General features: G+C 43.1%; 2 long non-coding RNA genes across 2 annotated transcripts in view; one reads left to right on the top strand and one right to left on the bottom strand.

The window, feature by feature from the left end:
• Positions 1 to 22791, bottom strand: part of LOC306821915 — a 92347-nt gene that overhangs the window by 51938 nt on the left and 17618 nt on the right. The gene's annotated exons all lie outside the window — the stretch shown is intronic.
• Positions 1181 to 1896, top strand: LOC306821914. Its single transcript, XR_013778837.1, has 3 exons — positions 1181 to 1410; positions 1496 to 1554; positions 1635 to 1896. It is a non-coding gene; the product is annotated as an uncharacterized lncRNA (long non-coding RNA).

Raw genomic sequence — 22791 nt, 5'->3', positions numbered from 1 at the left:
ATTACAGCTACTTTAAATGACTGGGCGACATCACCTGCTGCTAAAGATAAATTGATCATATCTAGTATGGAGCTGCTAACTAGAGGAAAGACTTCCTTAAACAACTTGGTTTGGATTGGATCTAAAAGACAAGTTGACGGTTTAGACGCAGAAATAATCGAATTTAGTTCTGAGAGGTTAATTGGAAAAAAACAGTCGAGGTTAGTATCAGAATTTGGAACCGTTTCTGCCGAATCGAAAATATAGGAGGAATCTGTACTAAGTAAAGGTAGTAAGTTTGCTAATTTTGTCTCTAATGTTTAGAATTTTATCATTAAAAAAGCTCATGAAATCATTACTGCTAAGGGCTAAAGGAATAGATGGCTCAAATGAACTATGACTCTCTGTCAGCCTGGCTACAGTGCTGAAGAGGTATCTAGGCTTGTTTTTATTTTCTTCAATAAGAGACGAGTAATAGGCAGTGCGGGCCTGCCGTAGAGCTTTCATATATCTATTATGACTATCTTGCCAACTTAAACGAGATTGTGTCGTTTTGGTGGAGCGCCAAATTCTTTCACATTTACGTGACGTTAGTTTTAGAGTACGGGTTTCTAAATTGTACCATGGAGCTGATCTCTGTCGTTTGATTGGCTTCTGTTTTAGGGGGGCGATTGAATCCAGAGTAACTCTAAGTGAATCCACCGCACTATCTACAAACTGATCTAGCTGAGAGGGACTAAAGTGATTATAGGAGTTTTCAACTAGGTTAGGGGATGGAACAGAAACAATAGCTTCCTTAAATTTAGCTACAGCATTATCATTTAAATTTCTAGAAAGCACTTTTTTATTAAGAGGAGTTAAGGTTGGTAAAAAGAAATAAAAAGTTATTAGGAAATGGTCTGATACCAGAGAATTTTCCAGAAAAACCGACAAACTATTAATTTCAATACCATAGGCTAAAACAAGATCCAGGGTGTGGTTAAATCGATGAGTAGGTTTGTTTACACCCTGGGTGAAGCCAATAGAGTCCAATAGAGACATGAAAGCCGTGCTAAGACTGTCATTAACAACATCCACATGGATATTGAAATCACCTACAACAATTATTCTATCACTGCTAAGAACTATGTGTGATAGAAATTCTGCAAATTCAGATAGAAATTCTGAATATGGGCCAGGAGGGCGGTAAACTATGTAGCGATTCAGCTGTACTGACATCACTCATTCATCAACTAGTTCATTCATTCACCAATCCAGCCGTTCACGCCCACCTAGCACCAATCATCCAATAACGCACGATTTAAAACCACCCCTCCAAACACTCGCGTTCAGGACTATCGAAGAGACACACCTCAAACCATTTAAAAACTAAAGTACTCTTACCTGCTTGCGGAAGTATCTGATGTTAAAACCTTTGATCGCTGCCTCTTGGTAAGAGCTAAAAGAAAGTTAGCATCCATAACATTCCGTCCGTTAACGTTCTCTGTTTAAACTCGTACTTTTAAAAACTCCGCAGAATAACGAGCTTCATCACAGCCGTGTCATCCCTGACATCTCAGACTCTACTGACGGGAGGTACAGTGACTTCTTATTTAGTTAAAAATGATTCTGTGTGTTTCAAAAAGTCACATTGTTGTTTTCCGGGTTGTTCGTAGGGTGGGAATCCGTGGTAAAACCCGGACTGGATCTTTTATTCAGTGGATCGGAAAGGAATGACTGAACGGGTGGTGGAATATGGAATGGATTGTCCTCATGGAATTTCAAAATACAAAAACTGAAAAATGAACTAGTGTCTGTTGTATATATTTATTGTAAAATTGTTTTCAACCTGTTGTTTATGCATGTTTGTTGTGCGGGTTAATATATATATTGGTTCAAGTTTAACATATTATTATTTGTCAGACTGACTCTGACTGGCACCCCTTCTTTTAAGACAAGACCCGTTACATAAGTGGCACCCCAGACTAAAAAACGACCACACCCTGGTGTTTAAAAATAAATAAATAAATAAATAAATTAAAAAAAAAAACTTAAAAAAAAATAATAATAATAATACACAAATCTTGGACATCCTATCTGAACTCAAACAAGCATTCAGTGGGATGCAGGAGCAAGGGCAGCTGGAAATGAAGAGTTCCTTGCAGCAGCATACAGAATATCTTCAGACTCAATTCACGGATGCTATCAAATGGAGGCTTAAACATCACCATACAGAGATGCTGAAGGAGGTAAACCAGATTTTGCGTCCCATGAACCAGAATATGGATCAGATACAAAATGAATTTCTGCAGTGCTCCCAGCGCCTGGTGAATATAGCTACTCATATGGCTACAATGACAAGTCAATCACTCCATGTGTCCGCACTGGCTGATGCTTCAGTACAGACTGGTCCAAGTATTGCTCAAGACACATGCCCAGCTATAAACCCCTATCAAAATGCTGCTTTGGCTCCACGAGAACGCTTGCAGTCAACCATGCAGGTTCAAATCAATGATTGTGAATTATCTTCACCAAACGACTCTCCTATAGCAACAGACGTGTGTGGCAGATTCATGGCTAAATGTCCTATTAAACTCCAGTTTCCTACATTTGGGAGGATGGAGGACAACCCCGATCCTTTGTTATATTTGGAGAGATGCAAAGATTTTATGGCCATAAATCCACTTACGGCTGAGGAGTTAATGGTAACACTCAGGAATGTGCTGTATGGTACAGCAAGAGACTGGTGGGACGTGACTCGGGCTAATACACGATCCTGGACAGATTTTGAATCCAGTTTCCTCTCTGCTTTCCTATCAGAGGATTATGAGGATGAATTGGCAGAGAGAGTGCGTACCCGAGTTCAAAGAGAAGATGAAGGTATCAGGGACTTTGTTTATATGTACCATTCCTTGTGTCGCCGCTGGAAGCCAGAAATTACAGAAGATGCAGTTATGAAGCTCATCCTCAGGAACATCCACCCTCGGATGGCTAGCCAGCTGCGGGGTAGAGTGAATACAGTGGATGCTCTGGTGAGACTTGGACAACAGTTGGAAAAGGACAGAGAGAAGGAAGCACGGACGGAGGCACCCCGGCGATACCACCAGATTTCCACTAAAGTTCTAAGTGGGATAAACCCTGGCCCCAACACACAGGTTTCTCCCCCCCCTGTGATTCTGGAGGACATGCATCCTTACTGCTGGAGGTGTAAGGGTAGTCATGCTCCATTATCATGTCCCAATTACAACAATTCAAAGAAGGGAAAGCCTCCTTCTCAGTCACACTCTCAACAGCATCAGTCAACCGCCCAACCACAGTCTTCATATTTGTCCCACTCACAACAGCCATCCAACCACCCTCGACAATTCCATCCTCAACAGCCTTCTTTTCGGCCTCGACCGCCCCTCCCTCAACAACAGCCATCCACAAACTCTCGGCAGTTCGGCCCACCCCCTCGTAGTCAACAGCCACACACGCAATCTTCCTGTTTTCCAGACGAGCTAGACCGTCCTTCAGTTAGTACCTTGACACAACAGGCAGTACAGCCAGTGCCATGTGTTCCCTCTCATGTCTTTGTGAAGGGACTGGGGGATTTCAGCGGACCTGGAGGAAGCTGTGATATGGCCTTGCCACGTTTATTAAAGGTGATGGTGACTGTTCGGGATTGGAGTGGAAAAGCCGTGGTGGACACCGGGTCGACCTATACACTGCTCAGTGAGCAGGTATGGGAGAGCATCAAGGCTCCGGGTGATGGACTTCATCCATGGACAGGGGAACCACTCTATCTGGCTGATGGAGAGCCCAGGAAGCCTCTGGGATGGGTGGAATTAGAGGTGACTTTGCAGGGGAGGACTTGGTTGGTTGCTGTGGCGGTGTTAGATTCAAATGCTTTGGCATTTCCTGCTCTGCTTGGTTTGGATTTTGTGTTTTTCTCTGGTATGCAGATTGATGTGGCAGGGGGGACCTACTGGTTCCGGGATGATGACAAGAAAATATTTTTTTTCTGTGCAGAGGCCTCTCCACTGAGGGAGGGGGAGTCTGGCAACTATGTTGCTTTGTTTTCAGTGGAACCTCCCTTGGCCTATACAGTATTCCCTCCTTTGACCTCCGGGGAAGACTCATTACTGCTACAGCAAGCTATCCAGGAGTCTCATCTGGATGGACATGGAAAAAACCGGTTAGAAACTTTGTTACACAACAACACAGATGTCTGCACAACCAAAGTAGGACGCACTGAACTATTGAAACATAAAATTTACCTCACTCATCCACTTCCCATTCAACAGAAACCTTATCGGGTTTCCCCTCCAAAGCTAAAAGTAATGAAGGAACTCGTGGAGGACATGCTAAGGGATAATGTCATCGAACCTTCTTGCTCAGCTTGGGCTTCTCCCGTAGTACTGATTCCCAGGAAGATTGGAAAACCAAGATTTTGCGTGGACTACCGGAAAGTCAACACAAACACCATCACAGACGCCTATCCCATTCCCACCATCCAGGAAATACTTGATAGCCTAGCAGGTGCTGTGGTTTTCTCTTCCTTGGATTTGAATAGTGGGTATTGGCAGGTGGAAATGGACCCTGAGGTGCGGGAAATGACAGCTTTCATTTGCCCTCTGGGTCTGTATCAGTTTAAAGTCATGCCCTTTGGACTAAAAAATGCACCAGCAACCTTTCAAAGGCTCATGGAGAGAGCCCTCGGCGAACTGAGAGGCGTTGTCTGCTTTGTTTATCTGGACGACATCATCATCTTCTCCACATCCTGGGAGCAGCATTTTTTTGATGTCCAAGCTGTCCTGGACAAGCTTCGCAGAGCTGGCCTCTCTGTAAACATGAAAAAAAGCAAACTGTTCAGGACCTCACTGAAATTCCTGGGTCACATCGTATCTGCTGCTGGGGTCCATGTTGATCCGGACAAAACGGAAGCTGTGAAAAATTTTCCAGCTCCAACCAACCTAAAGGCGGTGCAGAGGTTCCTTGGAATGGAGGGGTGGTACCATCGGTTCATCCCTGACTTCTCAAGGATCGCAGAGCCACTCAATGCCCTGAAGAAGAAAGGAGCCAGGTTTCGTTGGTCACCTGCTTGTCAGGTTGCATTTGACACCCTTAAAGAACATCTGGTCCATCCACCTGTACTGGGACACCCAAACTTCAATGCTCCCTTTGTGGTTTATACAGATGCCAGCGAAGTAGGGCTCGGAGCAGTGTTGGTCCAGAAGTCTGATCTGGGATCAGAGGAAGTAATTGCGTTTGCCAGCCGTAACCTAATTCCAGCGGAGAAGAACTACGCCGCTACAGAACTGGAATGCTTGGCTGTGGTGTGGGCTCTGGAAAAGTGGAGGACTTACCTGGAGGGGCGTCTCTTCACGGTGGTTACAGATCATGCCTCTCTCTTGTGGGTTTTTAAAACCACCAAACCCAGTACTCGGCTTCTCCGGTGGGCTCTCCGGCTTCAGGAATTTACCTTCACCGTGGAATACAGGAAAGGGAAATATAACACCGTGCCTGATGCTCTTTCACGAGCCACAACAGGAAATCATCCCTCTCTACCTGTATGTGCTACAGTCATGTCGGATTCCTCAGACCTAACAAACGAACTCCCTCTATCCATTGAGGCCTTATGGAAGGCGCAGCAGGAGGATCCTGAGTGCCAGGTCCTTTATAAAAAGGTTGTCGAGAATGAAAAGGTAATCATAAACTCAAATACTTCCCTGTGCATAATGGAAGATCTCATCTACCGGGTAGTCACCCTCCCCTACAAAACAGTCTATCAGCTCTACATACCTCCCGGATTCAGAGAACAACTTCTGGAGTATTTTCACCAGGACCCCCTCTCTGGTCATCTTGGGAGGCATAAAACTTACCGGAGACTTCAGCACCTGGTCTACTGGCCTCAGCTAAGCCTAGATGTACGGCGTCATGTGCAGAACTGCCAAATCTGTCAAACCTACAAACCAGAAAACTGCAGACTAGCTGGAAAACTGCAGCAGACCCTGGTACAACGCCCCTGGGAGATGCTGGGTATGGATTTGATGGGCCCATTCCCCAAGAGCTCAAAGCAAAACATGTATCTCTTGGTTTTTGTGGATTATTACTCCAAATGGGTAGAATTATTCCCCTTGCGAAAAGCCACGGCAGAAACCATATCACAAATTCTTGTGAAAGACATCTTTACTCGATGGGGCCTCCCAGACTTCCTCCTCTCTGACCGGGGATCCCAGTTTGTCTCCTCAGTCTTCCAATCAGTGTGCAGAACCTGGAATGTGGGACACAAAATGACCTCAGCTTATCATCCCCAGACCAATTTGACCGAGAGAGTGAATCGTACCTTAAAATCCATGATCGCTTCCTATGTTGGGAATCAGCACAAACACTGGGACAAATATCTATCTGAGTTCCGCTTCGCTATCAATTCCGCCGTTCAGGAGACCACTGGAGTTTCTCCTGCAGAGCTGAATCTCCGTCGCCCACTAAGAGGACCCCTGGATGTCATGCTGCAACCAAGAGAGTCTGTGCCAAACACCCCTGCGTATGACAAGGTGGCCCAGCTGGAAGACCTAAGTTCCTTTGTCAATAAAAACATAGATGCAGCACGGCGTAGACAGAAAAAACACTATGACAAAACCCGACGAGACATGGAGTTCGAGACACAAGACAGAGTTTGGGTCCGAGCCCATCCCCTCTCCAAAGCCGAAAAATCCTTTACTGCCAAGCTAGCCCCTAAATGGCAAGGGCCCTATCGAGTGGTTGAACAGGTAGGACCAGTGAACTACCAAGTGGTTCTGGAGGATTCTGGGCGGGACCTGAGGGTTGTACACATTGCCCGGCTGAAGCCCTGCTATCCCACTGCACAAGAGCTGGAGAAGCGGGAATACCAGCGTGTTTTAGACATTTTTCTGGAGGACTCGGATGAAGAGGATTTCATGGGGTTCTTCGATAACCACTGTCCTGCTGACTGAGTTGGATAGACCTGCAGGAGGACAAGAAGATAACAATAACGCCTCACCTTTGGCGGCTTTGGCGAAGGGGGGAAGAGTGTAGCGATTCAGCTGTACTGACATCACTCATTCATCAACTAGTTCATTCATTCACCAATCCAGCCGTTCACGCCCACCTAGCACCAATCATCCAATAACGCACGATTTAAAACCACCCCTCCAAACACTCGCGTTCAGGACTATCGAAGAGACACACCTCAAACCATTTAAAAACTAAAGTACTCTTACCTGCTTGCGGAAGTATCTGATGTTAAAACTTTTGATCACTGCCTCTTGGTAAGAGCTAAAAGAAAGTTAGCATCCATAACATTCCGTCCGTTAACGTTCTCTGTTTAAACTCATACTTTTAAAAACTCCGCAGAATAACGAGCTTCATCACAGCCGTGTCATCCCTGACATCTCAGACTCTACTGACGGGAGGTACAGTGACTTCTTATTTAGTTAAAAATGATTCTGTGTGTTTCAAAAAGTCACATTGTTGTTTTCCGGGTTGTTCGTAGGGTGGGAATCCGTGGTAAAACCCGGATTGGATCTTTTATTCAGTGGATCGGAAAGGAATGACTGAACGGGTGGTGGAATATGGAATGGATTGTCCTCATGGAATTTCAAAATACAAAAACTGAAAAATGAACTAGTGTCTGTTGTATATATTTATTGTAAAATTGTTTTCAACCTGTTGTTTATGCATGTTTGTTGTGCGGGTTAATATATATATTGGTTCAAGTTTAACATATTATTATTTGTCAGACTGACTCTGACTGGCACCCCTTCTTTTAAGACAAGACCCGTTACAACTATAACAATTAGAACTGGCTGAAAAGTTCTAGAGACTGGATGTGAAAGACTGAGTGCAAGACTTTCAAAAGAGGTATAATTCAGCTTTGGTCGAGGATTAATTATAAGACCAGAATTAAAAATAGCTGCTACTCCACCACCTCGACCAGTGTCTCGAGCTATATGAGCATTCAAATGACTGGGAGGGGTGGATTCATTTAAACTAACATATTCATCCTGAGAAAGCCAGGTTTCAGTTAAGCAAAGTAGATCAATATGATTCTCTGATATTAGCTCATTTACCAGGAGAGATTTAGATGCTAGGGATCTAATGTTTAGTAAGCCGCATTTAATTGTTAGATTTTTTTGCCAAATCGTATTTGTAGTTTTGATTTTGACTAAATTGTTATGATTTACGCCTCTTTTATTGAGGCTGGAATTGCCTATGACAGGTCTGGGGCGGAGAACAGACACAGTATCTATAGTATAAATAGGGTTACAGCTATAAGAAGATCTAACTGAGTTACAGTTAGATTTACAGTCACAAGGACAGCTATAGTGGCAGGTAAACAGATCTAAAGGAAGCGCAGAGAAGTGTGTAAGACTGCAGCTCTGCATCCTGGTCTGAACTCTGATGAGTTGTCAGGGTTTGGGACTAATAAACTCTGCTACGTTTCTAGATAATAGAGCTGCACCAACCAGAGTAGGATGGATGCCATCTCTAGCTAGCAGACCAGGCTTTCCCCAGAAGGACTGCCAGTTATCTATGAAGCCCACATCGTTTGCTGGACACCACCTCGATAGCCAGCGGTTGAATGAAGACATGCGGCTATACATGTCATCACTGGTCAAATTAGGGAGAGGACCAGAGAAAACTACGGAGTCCGACATCGTCTTAGCAAAACTACACACCGACTCCACATTAACCTTAGTAATTTCCGACTGGCGAAGTCGGGAGTCATTTGTGCCGACAATTTACAATTTTATCAAATCTACGTTTAGCCTTTGTCAGCAGCTTTAAGTGAGCCGTGATGTCGCCCGCTCTGGTCCCGGGTATACACCTAACTATGCCCGCTGACTTCGCTAACTTCACGTTTCTGACTATGGAGTCTCCAATTATCAGAGTTTTTGTCTCAGCGGGTGCGTCGCTGAGTGGGGAAAATGAGTTTGAAATGTGAAGTGGTTGGTGGGGAGCCGTGAGCCTCATTTTCTTACTATGCCTCCCTCGGCCAGTAACCCAGCCACTGCCTCCCGGCTGCTCGGGAGCTACCGGGGGAGATTTAACACTATGTCGGCCCGCACCGGCTACAGAAGGCTGGCTAACTGCTGCTGCGTAAGATAACTGTGACTCTGACTCAAAGGTGCGGAGCCTGCTCTCTAACTCAGACACCCTCGCCTCCAGAGCTATAAATAAATAAAAATAAATTTAATACAGATACCTTTATCAGTAAAGGAGGACGAGGAGTAACTAGACATCTGGCACACAGGACAAGAGAGAGCAGGAGAGGGAGAGGCAGGGAGAGAAGCCATCGTATGAGAAGCTAACTGCTAAGTTAGCCTGAGAGCACGTAGTTTAACGCAAACAAAAGATCTATAGATAGCTCGCAGGGGTGCTTGGTGATTATTTCGATTAGTCAAAGTGTGCAGTGAGTGGAGACAAATGTAAGAAAATACACAGGATAAACAATCTAGCTTTAGCTCTATCGATCGGTAGTAGCGATAGAGCGAGACACAACAGGAAGTGATGCAATACGCAGGAAGTGATGCAATACTCACCCAGGGACCTGCCGAATTAGCTCATGCAAAACGTCGTAACGTCAAAACGTAATTGTACAGCTTAAAAACACAAGTTAAATGCTCTGGCGCCTTTTCAGTCTGAAGGGTATCAGTAAAAAATAATCTTTAACTTAAAGTAATATAGCCTAACATAAATTTGACACATGAAGTGTCCTCGCCCTCTCGATCAGCTGCAGGAGCTCCAAGATCAAAAGATCTGATTGGTCAGTGGGCGGAGATTTTCACAGGTTGATCTCTTGTCGCCCATAGACTCCCATAATATATGTAGACTCCTCATTACGTGCTGGAACGCATGAAACATCGCCGCCATATTGGATGGGTCTCTTCACTCTACGCTAGCACCAAAGTCTATAGGAATCAATGGAGAGTCACTATGCCCCTTTTTTGTGCAGCTTTTAATTGCAATAACCGATGCAGTATTGAGAACAGATCGCATCAGATTATCTTTCACAAGTAAGATGAACAATACATATATATATTTTTTTTTTAACCATATATAATGTTATGTCATCGTTACCAACGTTACTTAAAAACACATTTAGCAGCATCTTTTCAGCCCTACTTAAAGTTTTTATAGTCATATATGATCAAACTTGAGCTCCTGTTTATTTAACTGATATTTATAAATCACAAAGTTAAAGTGAGACTCCAGGTTGTGATCGACCACACACCTGTTTTTTGTGATTTAACGTCCTTAAGCTGTGAGCATCATGGCCCTGGTCAAATCAACATCTCTCCCTTTCTTTCTGCAACTACTCGCATATCAACTTTTTATGTTATAAATCAATACACACGTGAACACTTAATTGTTGTACAGTTCTTGCTCTCCTGAAAGGTGCTTATGTTTTATATTACAAACACATACACACCCTCCTTCACTGACACTCTCTCACACATATGCACACTTTCTCAAAGTCATGTTGCTGGCAGTGGCACTGATATTATGGGTAACAAATAAGAATGTGTGTCCGCACATATCCAGTGCTATACACCAAACAATTTCTTTCAGAGAGGCAGAATCTTCTGGAAGAAATAAATTCAAATGAACAGTCATACTTGCTTCTTCACTAAAATATCTAATTAATTAATTTATACATTTATCAATAAGCCATAGCCTACAATATGTCTTTATTAGAGCATAATACAAAGTCTTATGGCATGAAAACACATATTTCTCAATGTGCCAAACGTCCTGTATCATAACTACATTTCTGCTGTTTCTAACAAACCAAACCGAAAAATCTGTTAGAAACTCGGGGAGTTATGATGATTATTGTAATTGAGGATAGACCTTCCTCAATAGAAATGAATGCAGAGCGAGCGGACCAGAGACCCATCCAAGATTGGAGCCACATCAACTCCAATAGACAGCATCAGTCTATGAGTCGTCAACGTATATTATGTCTATGTTATCTCCAACATAACCTGCTCCAGAGCAGGTTAGGTGTGAAGTGTAAGTTACCGTGGCAATATACCATGGTAAGAAATGAAAAACCCTCATAGGACTGATTCGATTGAAGTTTTTATTCAATCTATATGACTTAACATTTACTTAAAAGCTAGTTCATAGATTGAAACAGAACATCTTAAAGCTACTCCTACCTTGTGTTCAGTGCTGTCTTTGACTGATAAGACTTTTAAACATAGTTAGACTGAATAATCATATTGCACGTTATCATATAGAGAGCTTAACGTGTTTATCTGTTCTATATCTTCATAATACAGATTTAAAGAAGAATATTTTACTGAATGTTCAGAGATTACTCACATTCTCACATCGTTCCTGCGTGTCCGGGGTCTACCCCGAGGCCTCCTCCCGGAGGGACATGCATGGAACACCTTAGGGTGGCATCCGGAGCAGATTCCCAAGCCACCTCAGCTGACTCCTCTCGATGTGGAGGAGTAGCAGTTCTACTCCAAGCTCCACCCTAGTTGCCAAGCTCCTCATCTTATCTCTGCGCCCAGCCACCCTGTGGAGGAACCTTTGGTCATGACCATAGGTGAGGGTAGGAATTAAGATCGACCTGGTAAATCAAGAGCCTTGCCTTTCGGCTTAGCTCCTTCTTCACCTACACAGACCGATACAGCGACTGCATGATTGCAGCGCTGCACAGTTCCATCTGACGATCTCACGCTCCATCCTCTCCCCATTCGTGAACTAGGCCCCCGAGATACTTAGGCCAAGACAACAGTCAGAGACCTGTCCCCAACCCAAAGATGTAGGGACGCGATCCTCTCGTAGGCCCACGTCATCCGTTCGAGCTCAGCCCGGCTACCAGACGCTCTCTTACGAGCCCCCAACCCCAGGCCTCGAGAGAGAGAAAACTCGACGAAGGGTCATTGTCAGCACAGTCACTCCGAGTAAATGTTTCTAAATATAAAATCCACTAATCATAGAATTCTCCGAATTGCATTTTCTTTTAAATCACCACCAAACCATTTTTCGTTTAATTTGCTACTTTATACCTTTATAATGCCACCATAAAATTAGAAGCAAAACCATACATTAAGATCATATTCAATTTATATTTGATAATTTAAAACCTTGTCTGTGTTGTTTACTGACTGAAAAGTGCTCCAGAATTCAACCTTCTGATTACGAAACTGATCAATTAATAATTCTTTCTTCCATTAAACCGGAGGATGGTGCCCTGAGGAATATTCATTCAGGATATATTCATACCATAATTAATCAATTACGCTACACTTCTGTTTATGAAAATGATAAATTAATATACATTTCTTCCATTAAAGGCAGTGTAGGTAACTTCCCCAGATACACTTCTTAAATTTTTGGTTGAAATTGTCTTCATGTCCTGACAGTATATAACAGGGGTCCCCAAACTTTTTCCTGTGAGGGCCACATAACTTTTCCCTTCTCTGATGGGGGGCCGGTGTCAGTTTGTAACAGAAAAATTGTGACGATCGTAGGGGAGCTTAAAAAATGTATTGTTTTCCAGAAAGCCACACATAACCAAATAACCCTTTCCAGGTTCTTTACAGAAAAAAAGTCAGGAAACAAATAATAACACTACTAATGAAATAAATAATAACTAAATAACCCTCTCTGAGTTCTTCACAGAAAAAACAGGAAATAAATAACACTATTTATGAAATAAATAATAACTAAATAACTCTCTCTGGGTTCTTCATAGAAAAAAAAGCCATGGAACATTAACTTTCTGTTGTGCCATGCACAATCTTAACAGATAAAAGTTCAGCTCAGTTGTCAGAGCAGAATCTCTCTGACACATATGAGCAGTCTCTTAAAGTTCTTGTGTTCCTTCGTTATAATCCTTTTGTAGGTTCCAGTAGGCTTGTAGACACCGCTGTTTGCAGCTCTCAGGTTGAGAAACTGAACTAAGTGATACAGCACCTACACAGCACAATACATTTCACTACCAGTATGGTTGTAAAGATGGATTTTATCCCAGTAGATTTTATTATGATTATATTTGTTTACGCTCAGAATGACTCATTCAAGTCAGAAAAGTGAGCTTACCTATGTATGTTCATCAGTGTGAACTGTGGGCCTGCATCTGGCTGGTGAGAAGTTGAATATCAGGTTCCATTCTAGTTACAGCCAGTCTCAAGCACTGATGCAAATGTTCATCTGTCAATCTTGATCTCATCGGAGTTTTCAGCAGTTTCATGCGAGAAAAGGTTTTCTCGCAGATATACGTGCTGCCAAAAACTGTGGACATTTTCATTGCGTGTTTTTTGATGTTTGGATATGTGTCGTTTGGGAGGGCGGCATAGAAGTCAATGAGACTGTTGGGCTTGAATGTGTCTTTCAGAACATCACAGTTCTGTAACTCAGCCAACTCAAACTGATATGAAGGCTGGGCTTCATCAATGTCGGCAACAAAGGGGTTCTGAAAAAGACGGATTTCTTTTGCATGAACATGTAGTTCACTGAATCGCACACCGAACTCCGCCTTCAGCATTTCCAGTGCTTCCACGCACTTTTCAGCTGGGAACGGAACCGCTGGGTTCTCTGTCGACAGGTTTTGGGTAGCAGGAAGATGGACGAAGTTGCGCTTTTTCACTTGTTCCAAAAGCAGCGCTAATTTCACCTCAAATGCTTTTATGTGTGAATACATGTCGCAAATGAGTTTCCCCTCGCCTTGTAGCTGCAAGTTAAGGCTGTTAAGTATTTCTGTCACGTCTGTTAAAAATGCGAGGTGCCATTTCCATTCTGGGTCGATCAGCTCTGGGACCGTTTTGTCTTTTAAATGAAGAAATGCGTTAATTTCGGGTAGCAGCTCGTCTTACCTAACCTTTTCGCCATTATTCCATTCTCTCTTTGACAGGGCCGGGCCTAGGATTTTTTTTCTGGAGGCCAAATAGGAAAAAAATCCGATAGCGTCTCTGGTATTGTTCAGAGGGCCGGGCCAAATGTGCTGACGGGCCGTATCCGGCCCGCGGGCCGTAGTTTGGTGACCACTGGTATATAAGATCTTGCTTTGTTATGTGCTCTGAAAAATGAATTGCTCTGAAAAAGGAATGATGAAAATGCACGAGCCCAAACTCAAAGTATGAGCTGAAATCTGCTTCTGGACCAATGGCGCTGAATGTAAGTGAGGGGCAGGGCTTTTAAGGTGAGCGAATATGGAGAATGGAGAGGATGTTACTTTCAAAATCCTGCTAGTTTTCGAAAATTACCAACCCTGCCTTTAATGTGAATTTTCAGTAATATAGCTTACCATGTGGCATAATAAGAAGGGTAAAATATTCATGTTTTTTTTCTTGGACCTTCATGCAAATTTAAGATTATTGATAAACACTGGCTTATTTAACACATGTACGTGTAGTTAAATTCAGCTGATGTGTGCTATGTACAGTCATGGACGAAAATATTGGCACCCCTAGAATCTTTCCAGAAAATACACCATTTCTCCCAGAAATTGTCGCAATTACAAATGTTTTTGGTATAAATGTGTTTATTTTCTTGATGTGAATTGGAAAAACACAATAAAGCAGAAGAAAAAAGCCAAAATTGACATAATTTTAAACACAACTCAAAAAAATGGGCTAAAAAAATCAATGGCCTTAACCATTACGACACCCCACTCTCAGTACCTCATCTCATATCGGACAGTCTCTGGGAACATACATGACTGACCCATGCAGCTAGGGACAATTACAAGGGATGGCTCCTTTAGGGCTGTTCACAACTCACTTGACCCAGTAGCTTAAAGACACAGACAAGATACACATGATTTAAACTCCTCTCAGAGAGGCGCTCGCAAGGTTAGAGAGTCAATGCAGACATTAAAAGGTCAGTGTGTGAACCACTTGGGAGCAATTACTCCTAGTCACAGCTAAGTGGACACTTGATTGAACAGGACAGAGGCAAGACCCAATTCCAAAAATAATAATCCCAAGAGTCATTTAGGATAAAAACTTTTTGTTTTTTGTCAAATTAAAAGCCCTTGTAAAACAGCCTTTATGAGCTCGATTCAATTCATATGTTTTCCCTTTTAAAGAATGAGCCAGGAAGAGATAAATCATTTTAATAAATCAATAGTCTATAAATACATGTATTGCTTATGGCACAAAAACCAATTCAAGGTCACTTGTAGGAAAAGCTGCAAAATGGGAAGAGCCGTTTGGATTTCCAATTTACTTAAAAAGATGTTTATCTCACAAAAAACAAAAGTCGTTCAAGACATATTCAACATTGGGATCAACTGCAACAACAAGAACAGGATCATTACAAGACAGATTTCTTTTAAAAAAAAGAGACATAAAGTACATACAGTTTAAACAGCACAATAAAGTAAGTTAAGTTCAATCGTTACAGTTTGACTACTCTCCCACCACAAATAGAAAATCTATGTCACTAACATCTGGTTTGATATGTGTACAGTAATCAACTATAAAATATACATTTTAGAGTGACTACATATCACAATTATCTGTATGTGGGGTCAAGTAAAAAATATGATGGGGGTTCAATTGCCAATAAAAATGCCAACAAAGTAAACAGGATTTCTGAGTTATATGGTCAACCTTGTCCTGTAGTCCTTTTGTACACAAATAGGGCTTATCAATTTTGGAACACATTGTTGGGTCCAGCCAGGATGGCAAAGTTCAGACTGTGTCCCTTTGGAGAACTATGACAAAAGACTCTTAATCCCTCTCTTATGCCCTGTAGGTACTCCCAGAATGCTTTGCCACACCTAACACATAGGTGTGAAGTTTGGCATGGATAAAACCGGTTGTCTCCCATTGTTCACTCTCTTTCACAGGTCATCTGGATACGTCCTGAGATATCCCTCTGCATCCTTTTTCACAGCACGCTTCTCTTTGTTTAAAAGTTTTGGCGTGCTGCTAACCCAAGGCCTTGTAGCATACCGACATCCTGAATTCCAAGCTCAGATCATCCACTTGAACGCATCTTAACAAAGAGCATCTTTTTATTTTTGCTGAGAAACGGTATTGAGAGAGATCGTAAAGTTTATGTCTCGTTCCGTCCTGTAAAAAAAAGGACATCCATGATCCATCACCTCGCTCGACGGAGGACACCACAGCCCCTGCTCAAGCCCTTGGACGTGCCGCCATCACCATTCAACTACACGGAGACAGCTGAAGACCGTCCCAGCGAAGGACCCTTTTTGCTTCTTCCATCAACCGTGGACAAAATGGTTACAAGTGAGGCTTAGCTATAGGTCTGGGCAGTTAGCTTTAGAGAGTGTGTTTAATAACTGAGTTATTATTGTGAAACTGTGGTAATATTTGCTTGGTATTTGACCACTGCGCCTTGGGTTTTACGAGAGTAAAACCTCTTTTGTTTTCTTTATTTGGGCCGCTGTGTCCCGTGTGTTTCTCTGTGAAATCTAGCGTCATAACCGGGTAATAGAACTCATTATCAGAAAGACTAATGTGAACGCCGTCTAATACTATGCTCTGAGTTGTGAGTTCCAGGCTTTGGTTGAGCTTTCGAGGCGCGCTCTTTTCTCTCTCTCTCTCTCCCTCTTTTACGCACACATGCACCATTCGGCAGACACATACACATAGAGATCTGTGGCTTTTCAGACGCCGCAGAAACATAGATCAGGTAGAGACAGAGTTTAACTCAGTCTCTAGATGTAACAGGGTTAAAAATGCACTTTTATTATTATTACTTTAAATTCATGTTTGTTGGCGTAATAAGTATTTGTGAATTTTATTTTAATGAGTCACTCTTATTTTTGATTGTTTGACTTATTTGCCTGTAGTCCTTTTTGCACTCTACCTAGTTTGAGCCTCCTGGGTTTCCGTAGCTCCTCTTGGGCTTCCGTAGTTCCTCCCGTCACTCCCCTCACATTGCTACTCCGCATTGCTGAGGGTAAGTTGTGTTAGATGTAAACTGCCGCGATATGGTGTTGTTCGCTCCATAAATCTAGTTATTTATGTCATAGCCTCTGGTGTATGTTGCTTACTGTTGTACAATATCACGTTATAAAGCTGTTTTGTGTTGTTTTGACCGTTATAATATGTTTTATGAATGTCTTTGTTTCAACCGTTTTGGCGCGAATTTTGTGTGACGTATATTTTGCAGCACAGCTTGTATAAACGCTGTTCTTGTCTGCATGTTTAGGAGCAGAGTGCACGTAGAGAAAATCAGAAGACCATTAATGCGAGATTAATGTCTTCTACAGGTATGTGTATGTGTTTTTATTTTAAGTTGTAAAGTTTGTCTCTGTTTAGTTATTCCACTGGGCGGTATTAATGTGGCCACCAGGTGGCATTTGTTTTTGATTTACTCATTGTTATGAAGAGAGGTGTTAAAACCGTTGTTTTAAAATGTTTTTTTATTGTGTGACATTGCTACTCCGCATTGCTGAGGGAGCAGAGTGTACGTAGAGAGAATCAGAAGACCATTAATGCGAGATTAATGTCTTCTACAGGAATAAAAGCTGGAGAACAGTGATCTGTGTTGTCATCCTTGAGCCCTAAACACGCACAAAAGCATATCCGTTACACTGGTGCCGTGACCCTTCGGATCTTCAAACCAGCTTGACGCTCGTCGCCGTGGATGCTGTGCAGCCGCCCTGATCTACACTACAGGATCCTTTTGTGGTTTTATGGGAGACTGTGGTTTAGGGCACTTTGTTTTAAATTCTTGTGATCAGTGAGCAGACTGTTTTTGCTTAGTGATATACGTGTTACTCTAATGCTTTTATTTATTTTATTTTTTTTTCTATTCCTCTCATTAAAAACACAACGCAAGTACATTTGATGGTTGAGATCAGCCACTAAATTGCAATGGATAGGTTTGCTAGTCCTACTTTGCCTAGAGGCAGGGGTGTTTGGTTACATGATGTTGCTGACGGTGGGGCTGTAGGACATTCAAAGTTCACACCTGATGGTTGTGCAGAAACAGGTTCGGGTCTGAGCCCAGGTTGTACTCCTGTGGGTGGGTTAATGAGGGAGGGTCCCCTTAATTCCACAGCCCGCAGCGATGTTGATGCCATTCACCACCTTACAGACATGGTTGGACAGTTAGGTGCTCAAATAGGTGAGTCCATTGTCTCCAAGCTAATGTCAGCTGGTGTTGTGAACTTGACTGGTGACCACCAGACTGCCTCTACTGCCCAGAACTCACAATGTGACATCAGACATGACCTCTCACATGTGACAGTCCATGTTAAACCAGATAAGGTACTCCAGACATACAGAGGTGACGGCACTGACAAACACTCAGTCCAGGACTGGATTGACATGACAAATACTCACCTCAGAAAACAGGACATACCTGTGTGTGAACAAGCTGAAGAGATCATGAGCCACTTAATGGGCAAGGCCAGAGATGTTGTGAAGATTGCCTTGCGTAGTGATCCTACACTTGATGTTAAACAGAAACCTGAACTGATATATGATGTTCTTCTCCAATACTTCAGCGAAGCTCCCTCATGTCTCCCCCTTGCCGACTTTTATGCTACTCTGCCAAAACACAGAGAAAACCCAGTTGATTACTGGATAAGACTGAACAAGGCAGCAGACCTGGCTCTTGAGGGCCTGCGTAGACGTGGGAAGCAGACGGAGAGCATGAATGATGAGGTGGCTCTCATGTTTGTCAAACACTGCCCTGACCCAGAGTTATCCTGCACCTTGAAGTGTAAGCCAATACATGAGTGGACTTCACGTGATGTTCAGCTGAGGGTTGATGATTATCAGAGAGAGTTGAGGGCAACTGGCAGAACCACTGGTACTCCACAGCTGAAAAGCCAAGTCACAACCATCGCCTCTGAGCAGCCCAGCCTGACGTCGTCCAGCCTGGCAGCATGTGAGCAGTGTCATAATGCAAGTCCATTACCCTCATCCTCCTCTCTCCAGGCTCAACAACAGGTGTGTCATCCTCCATGCCCCTCTTCGGCGTCTGTTTCTTGTCAGGGTGGTTCCCAGCATGCTCAAAGCCGAGCCTCTGTACCAGTTGTGGCACATAATCTCCAACAGTCGGAGGAGAGGCTTCTCACTCGTGTGGTTGACATGTTTCAAGAGATGATGGAGAAGATGCAGCGGCGTGACGATTATCATCCAACACGTGGTGGGAGGTTCCAGCGGGCCCCTCGTGAGCGACGTGCCAGAGAGGCGGGTTGTAAAGTCTGTAATGACTCCAGCCACACTACTATTTCACACTGCATGTCTGAGAGACTGTGTTTTGCTTGCCATGCTCCTGGCTACACCAGAATGAACTGTCCAGCTAATAACTCTCCCCAACCACAGTCTGCGGGAAACTAGCTGACCTGTATTCAGAGGGAGGCAGTACAGGTCGCACCACCGACTCCCGAAGTGATGACATGTCAGATGCTGAAAGTGTTTACACTTCAGTGAGAGGCTCATGTGATGACTCTGAAGTTGTTGTTTATCAGAATGTTCACAGAGTTGGCAGCAGTGACAGTCTCTTCTACACGACTGTGAAAAAGCAGCTTATCACCTCCGTGATAAGCAGTTGGAGGACAGAACTCTTTCCCATGTTCTGTACTATGTTGAGAGACGTCGAAGACCCTCTAGGAGAGAAAGGTTTCAGGAGTCTGTCTCTGTAACAAAGTATTTGAAGCATTGGGATAGACTAACTGTGAGCAACGGTGTGCTATACAGGACTTCAAAGGACCTGAAAACCAAGGCGAAGCGCTTCCAGTATGTTGTCCCTGACTCACTCAAGACTGAGGTTCTGCATGGTGTCCACGATGGAGCTGGACACCAAGCCTAGTTCAGGAGCCTGAGCTTGACAAGGCAGAGGTTTTTCTGGCTGAACCTTGACAGGGATGTGAGAGACTATGTTCGCCATTGTCAACGATGCATCGTCAGTAAGACCATTGAGTCTGAGGGAAGGGCTCCCTTGGAGACCATAATATCAACCAGGCCGCTGGAGCTGGTATGTATTGACTTTTGGTCGGCCGAACACTCCAGAAACAAGTCTATTGATGTCTTGGTGATTACGGACCATTTCACGAGAATGGCTCAAGCGTTTCCATGTAAAGACCAGACAGCTAAGCCGGTGGCCAGGGTTCTCTGGGACCGGTATTTCTGTGTCTATGGCTTTCCTGAAAGGATTCATAGCGACCAAGGCGCTAACTTTGAGAGTCAGCTGATTAGTGAGCTCCTCAGGGTGTCAGGTGTCAGGAAGTCACACACAACCCCTTACCATCCGATGGGAAATGGTAGTGTGGAGCGGTTCAATCGGACCTTGGGTGGCATGATTCGTGCGTTGTCCCCTGAAGAGAAAGCTGACTGGCCACGACGCTTGCAGACACTCACCTTTATGTATAATTGTGCAGTCCATGAGACAACAGGTTATCCCCCCTTCTACCTCATGTTTGGTCGGGTCCCTCGCCTGCCTGTTGATGTCCTCTTTCATGCTGTCCTTCATGACTCTGCTGTGATGAACTATGACAAGTATGTGGCATGTCTTGCAAATGACCTGAAGGAGGCGATGGTGATCGCTCAGGACCATGCTTCAAGAGAGCAGAGGAGACACGCTCAACTGTACAACAGAAAAGTGAAGGGACCCAGTATTGATGTTGGTGACAGAGTGCTCTTGGCCAACAGGAAGGAAAGGGGCAAGAAGAAGCTGGCTGACCGGTGGGAATCGACCATCTACACTGTGGCGAACGTTAACCCCGAGACGCACACGTACAGGATCCGTGACACAGTCACTGGTCAGGAGAAGGTGGTCCACAGGAACTTGCTCATGCTGGCCAACTTCCTCCCTGTGGAGGCCACATGTGAAATGTCTGACCTTGCCTCTTCCATGTCTGCTACGGACTCCTCATCCCTAGGAACTGATGACGTCAGAGTGGATGAAGAGGTCTTGTGTGAGAGAGAAAATGAGACTCTTTGTGGAGCTAGTGGGAGCCTTGACAGTGGAAATGTTGAGATCTCACCTGTGACTGCAGAAGAAGGGCAGGGCCCTTTGAGTGATCCAGAGCCCGTGGACTCTGAGGGGAGAACCATTGAATGGATGTATACCGTGTTGTCGGTTTTTTGATAGTTTTAACAGTTGTTCCTTTATCGAGTATTTTCACTTTCATCCCGTCTTTTAATGATGTATCTTGTATTCTTTCCTTAAGCTCTGTTTTAATGTTTTTCTGTTTCTATGTCTGTAAAGCACTGTGAATTGCCTTGTGTCTGAACAGTGCTATATAAATAAACTTGACTTGACTTGACTTGACTCATGTTCGATAAAATTCAGTGGGGGTGGGTGTAACAGGGTTAAAAATGCACTTTTATTATTATTACTTTAAATTCATGTTTGTTGGTGTAATAAGTATTTGTGAATTTTATTTTAATGAGTCACTCTTATTTTTGATTGTTTGACTTATTTGCCTGTAGTCCTTTTTGCACTCTACCTAGTTTGAGCCTCCTGGGTTTCCGTAGCTCCTCTTGGGCTTCCGTAGCTCCTCCCGTCACTCCCCTCACATTACTACTCCGCATTGCTGAGGGTATTGTGTTAGATGTAAACTGCCGCGATATGGTGTTGTTCGCTCCATAAATCTAGTTATTTATGTCATAGCCTCTGGTGTATGTTGCTTACTGTTGTACAATATCACGTTATAAAGCTGTTTTGTGTTGTTTTGACTGTTATAATAAGTTTTATGAATGTCTTTGTTTCAACCGTTTTGGCGCGAATTTTGTGTGACGTATATTTTGCAGCACAGCTTGTATAAACGCTGTTCTTGTCTGCATGTTTAGGAGCAGAGTGCACGTAGAGAAAATCAGAAGACCATTAATGCGAGATTAATGTCTTCTACAGGTATGTGTATGTGTTTTTATTTTAAGTTGTAAAGTTTGTCTCTGTTTAGTTATTCCACCCCACTGCACTGTATTAATGTGGCCACCAGGTGGCATTTGTTTTTGATTTACTCATTGTTATGAAGAGAGGTGTTAAAACCGTTGTTTTAAAATGTTTTTTTACTGTGTGACATTGCTACTCCGCATTGCTGAGGGAGCAGAGTGTACGTAGAGAGAATCAGAAGACCATTAATGCGAGATTAATGTCTTCTACAGGAATAAAAGCTGGAGAACAGTGATCTGTGTTGTCATCCTTGAGCCCTAAACACGCACAAAAGCATATCCGTTACATAGACATTAGACCAGGTGGGGAGACCTGTGTTCAGTGTACGCCATCACGTGACCACACATGGTCCCGCTGCCATTTTGATCCCTCTCTCTACAGTGTAGCGTGCTGTGTGTGTGTGTGTGTATGCATGCGCACACACACACACACACAGCACACTCATTTGTTTATGTTTGTCTCTGTAGTTTAGTTTATAACAGTTGTTTGATTGAGTTTCATTGATTAACTTGACTTGTTTCTTTGTTAAATAAATTATGTTATAATTTAAAGAGCAGTTGCTTGTGATTACTGTGTATCTGCATTGTGACTTAGGCTGGGTGAAAGGGCTTTGTGTTCGGATTTCACACCTTCAATTAAATACAGATTGTTAATTATAAATATTGGTATTTAATTAATTAATTTGATTAATTTGATGATGAATATTTGTGTAATATTTTGGTTGTTCCCTGATTTCAGGGTGGTGCTCCGAGGTTTATTAAACTCAGTTTAATAATAATTATTGATCTACATTAATAATTAAATAAAGTTAATTATTAATTTAATTTGACAACTAAATTTTACATTATAAAAACCTTTACTAATCCTTGGTCAGGTATTCGCTTCTGAAAACCCCAACAACATTTTACCATCATTTGCATAAGCTGTGTACCCATGTCGCGCTTAAGCACAAAGAGGATGGACTAAATAATGGCAGTG

Source organism: Symphodus melops (assembly GCF_947650265.1).
Source record: "Symphodus melops genome assembly, chromosome: 4".
Lineage (NCBI taxonomy): Eukaryota > Metazoa > Chordata > Actinopteri > Labriformes > Labridae > Symphodus > Symphodus melops.
Note: the sequence above shows the minus strand (reverse complement) of the source record. Positions and strands in the feature narration are given on the sequence as shown.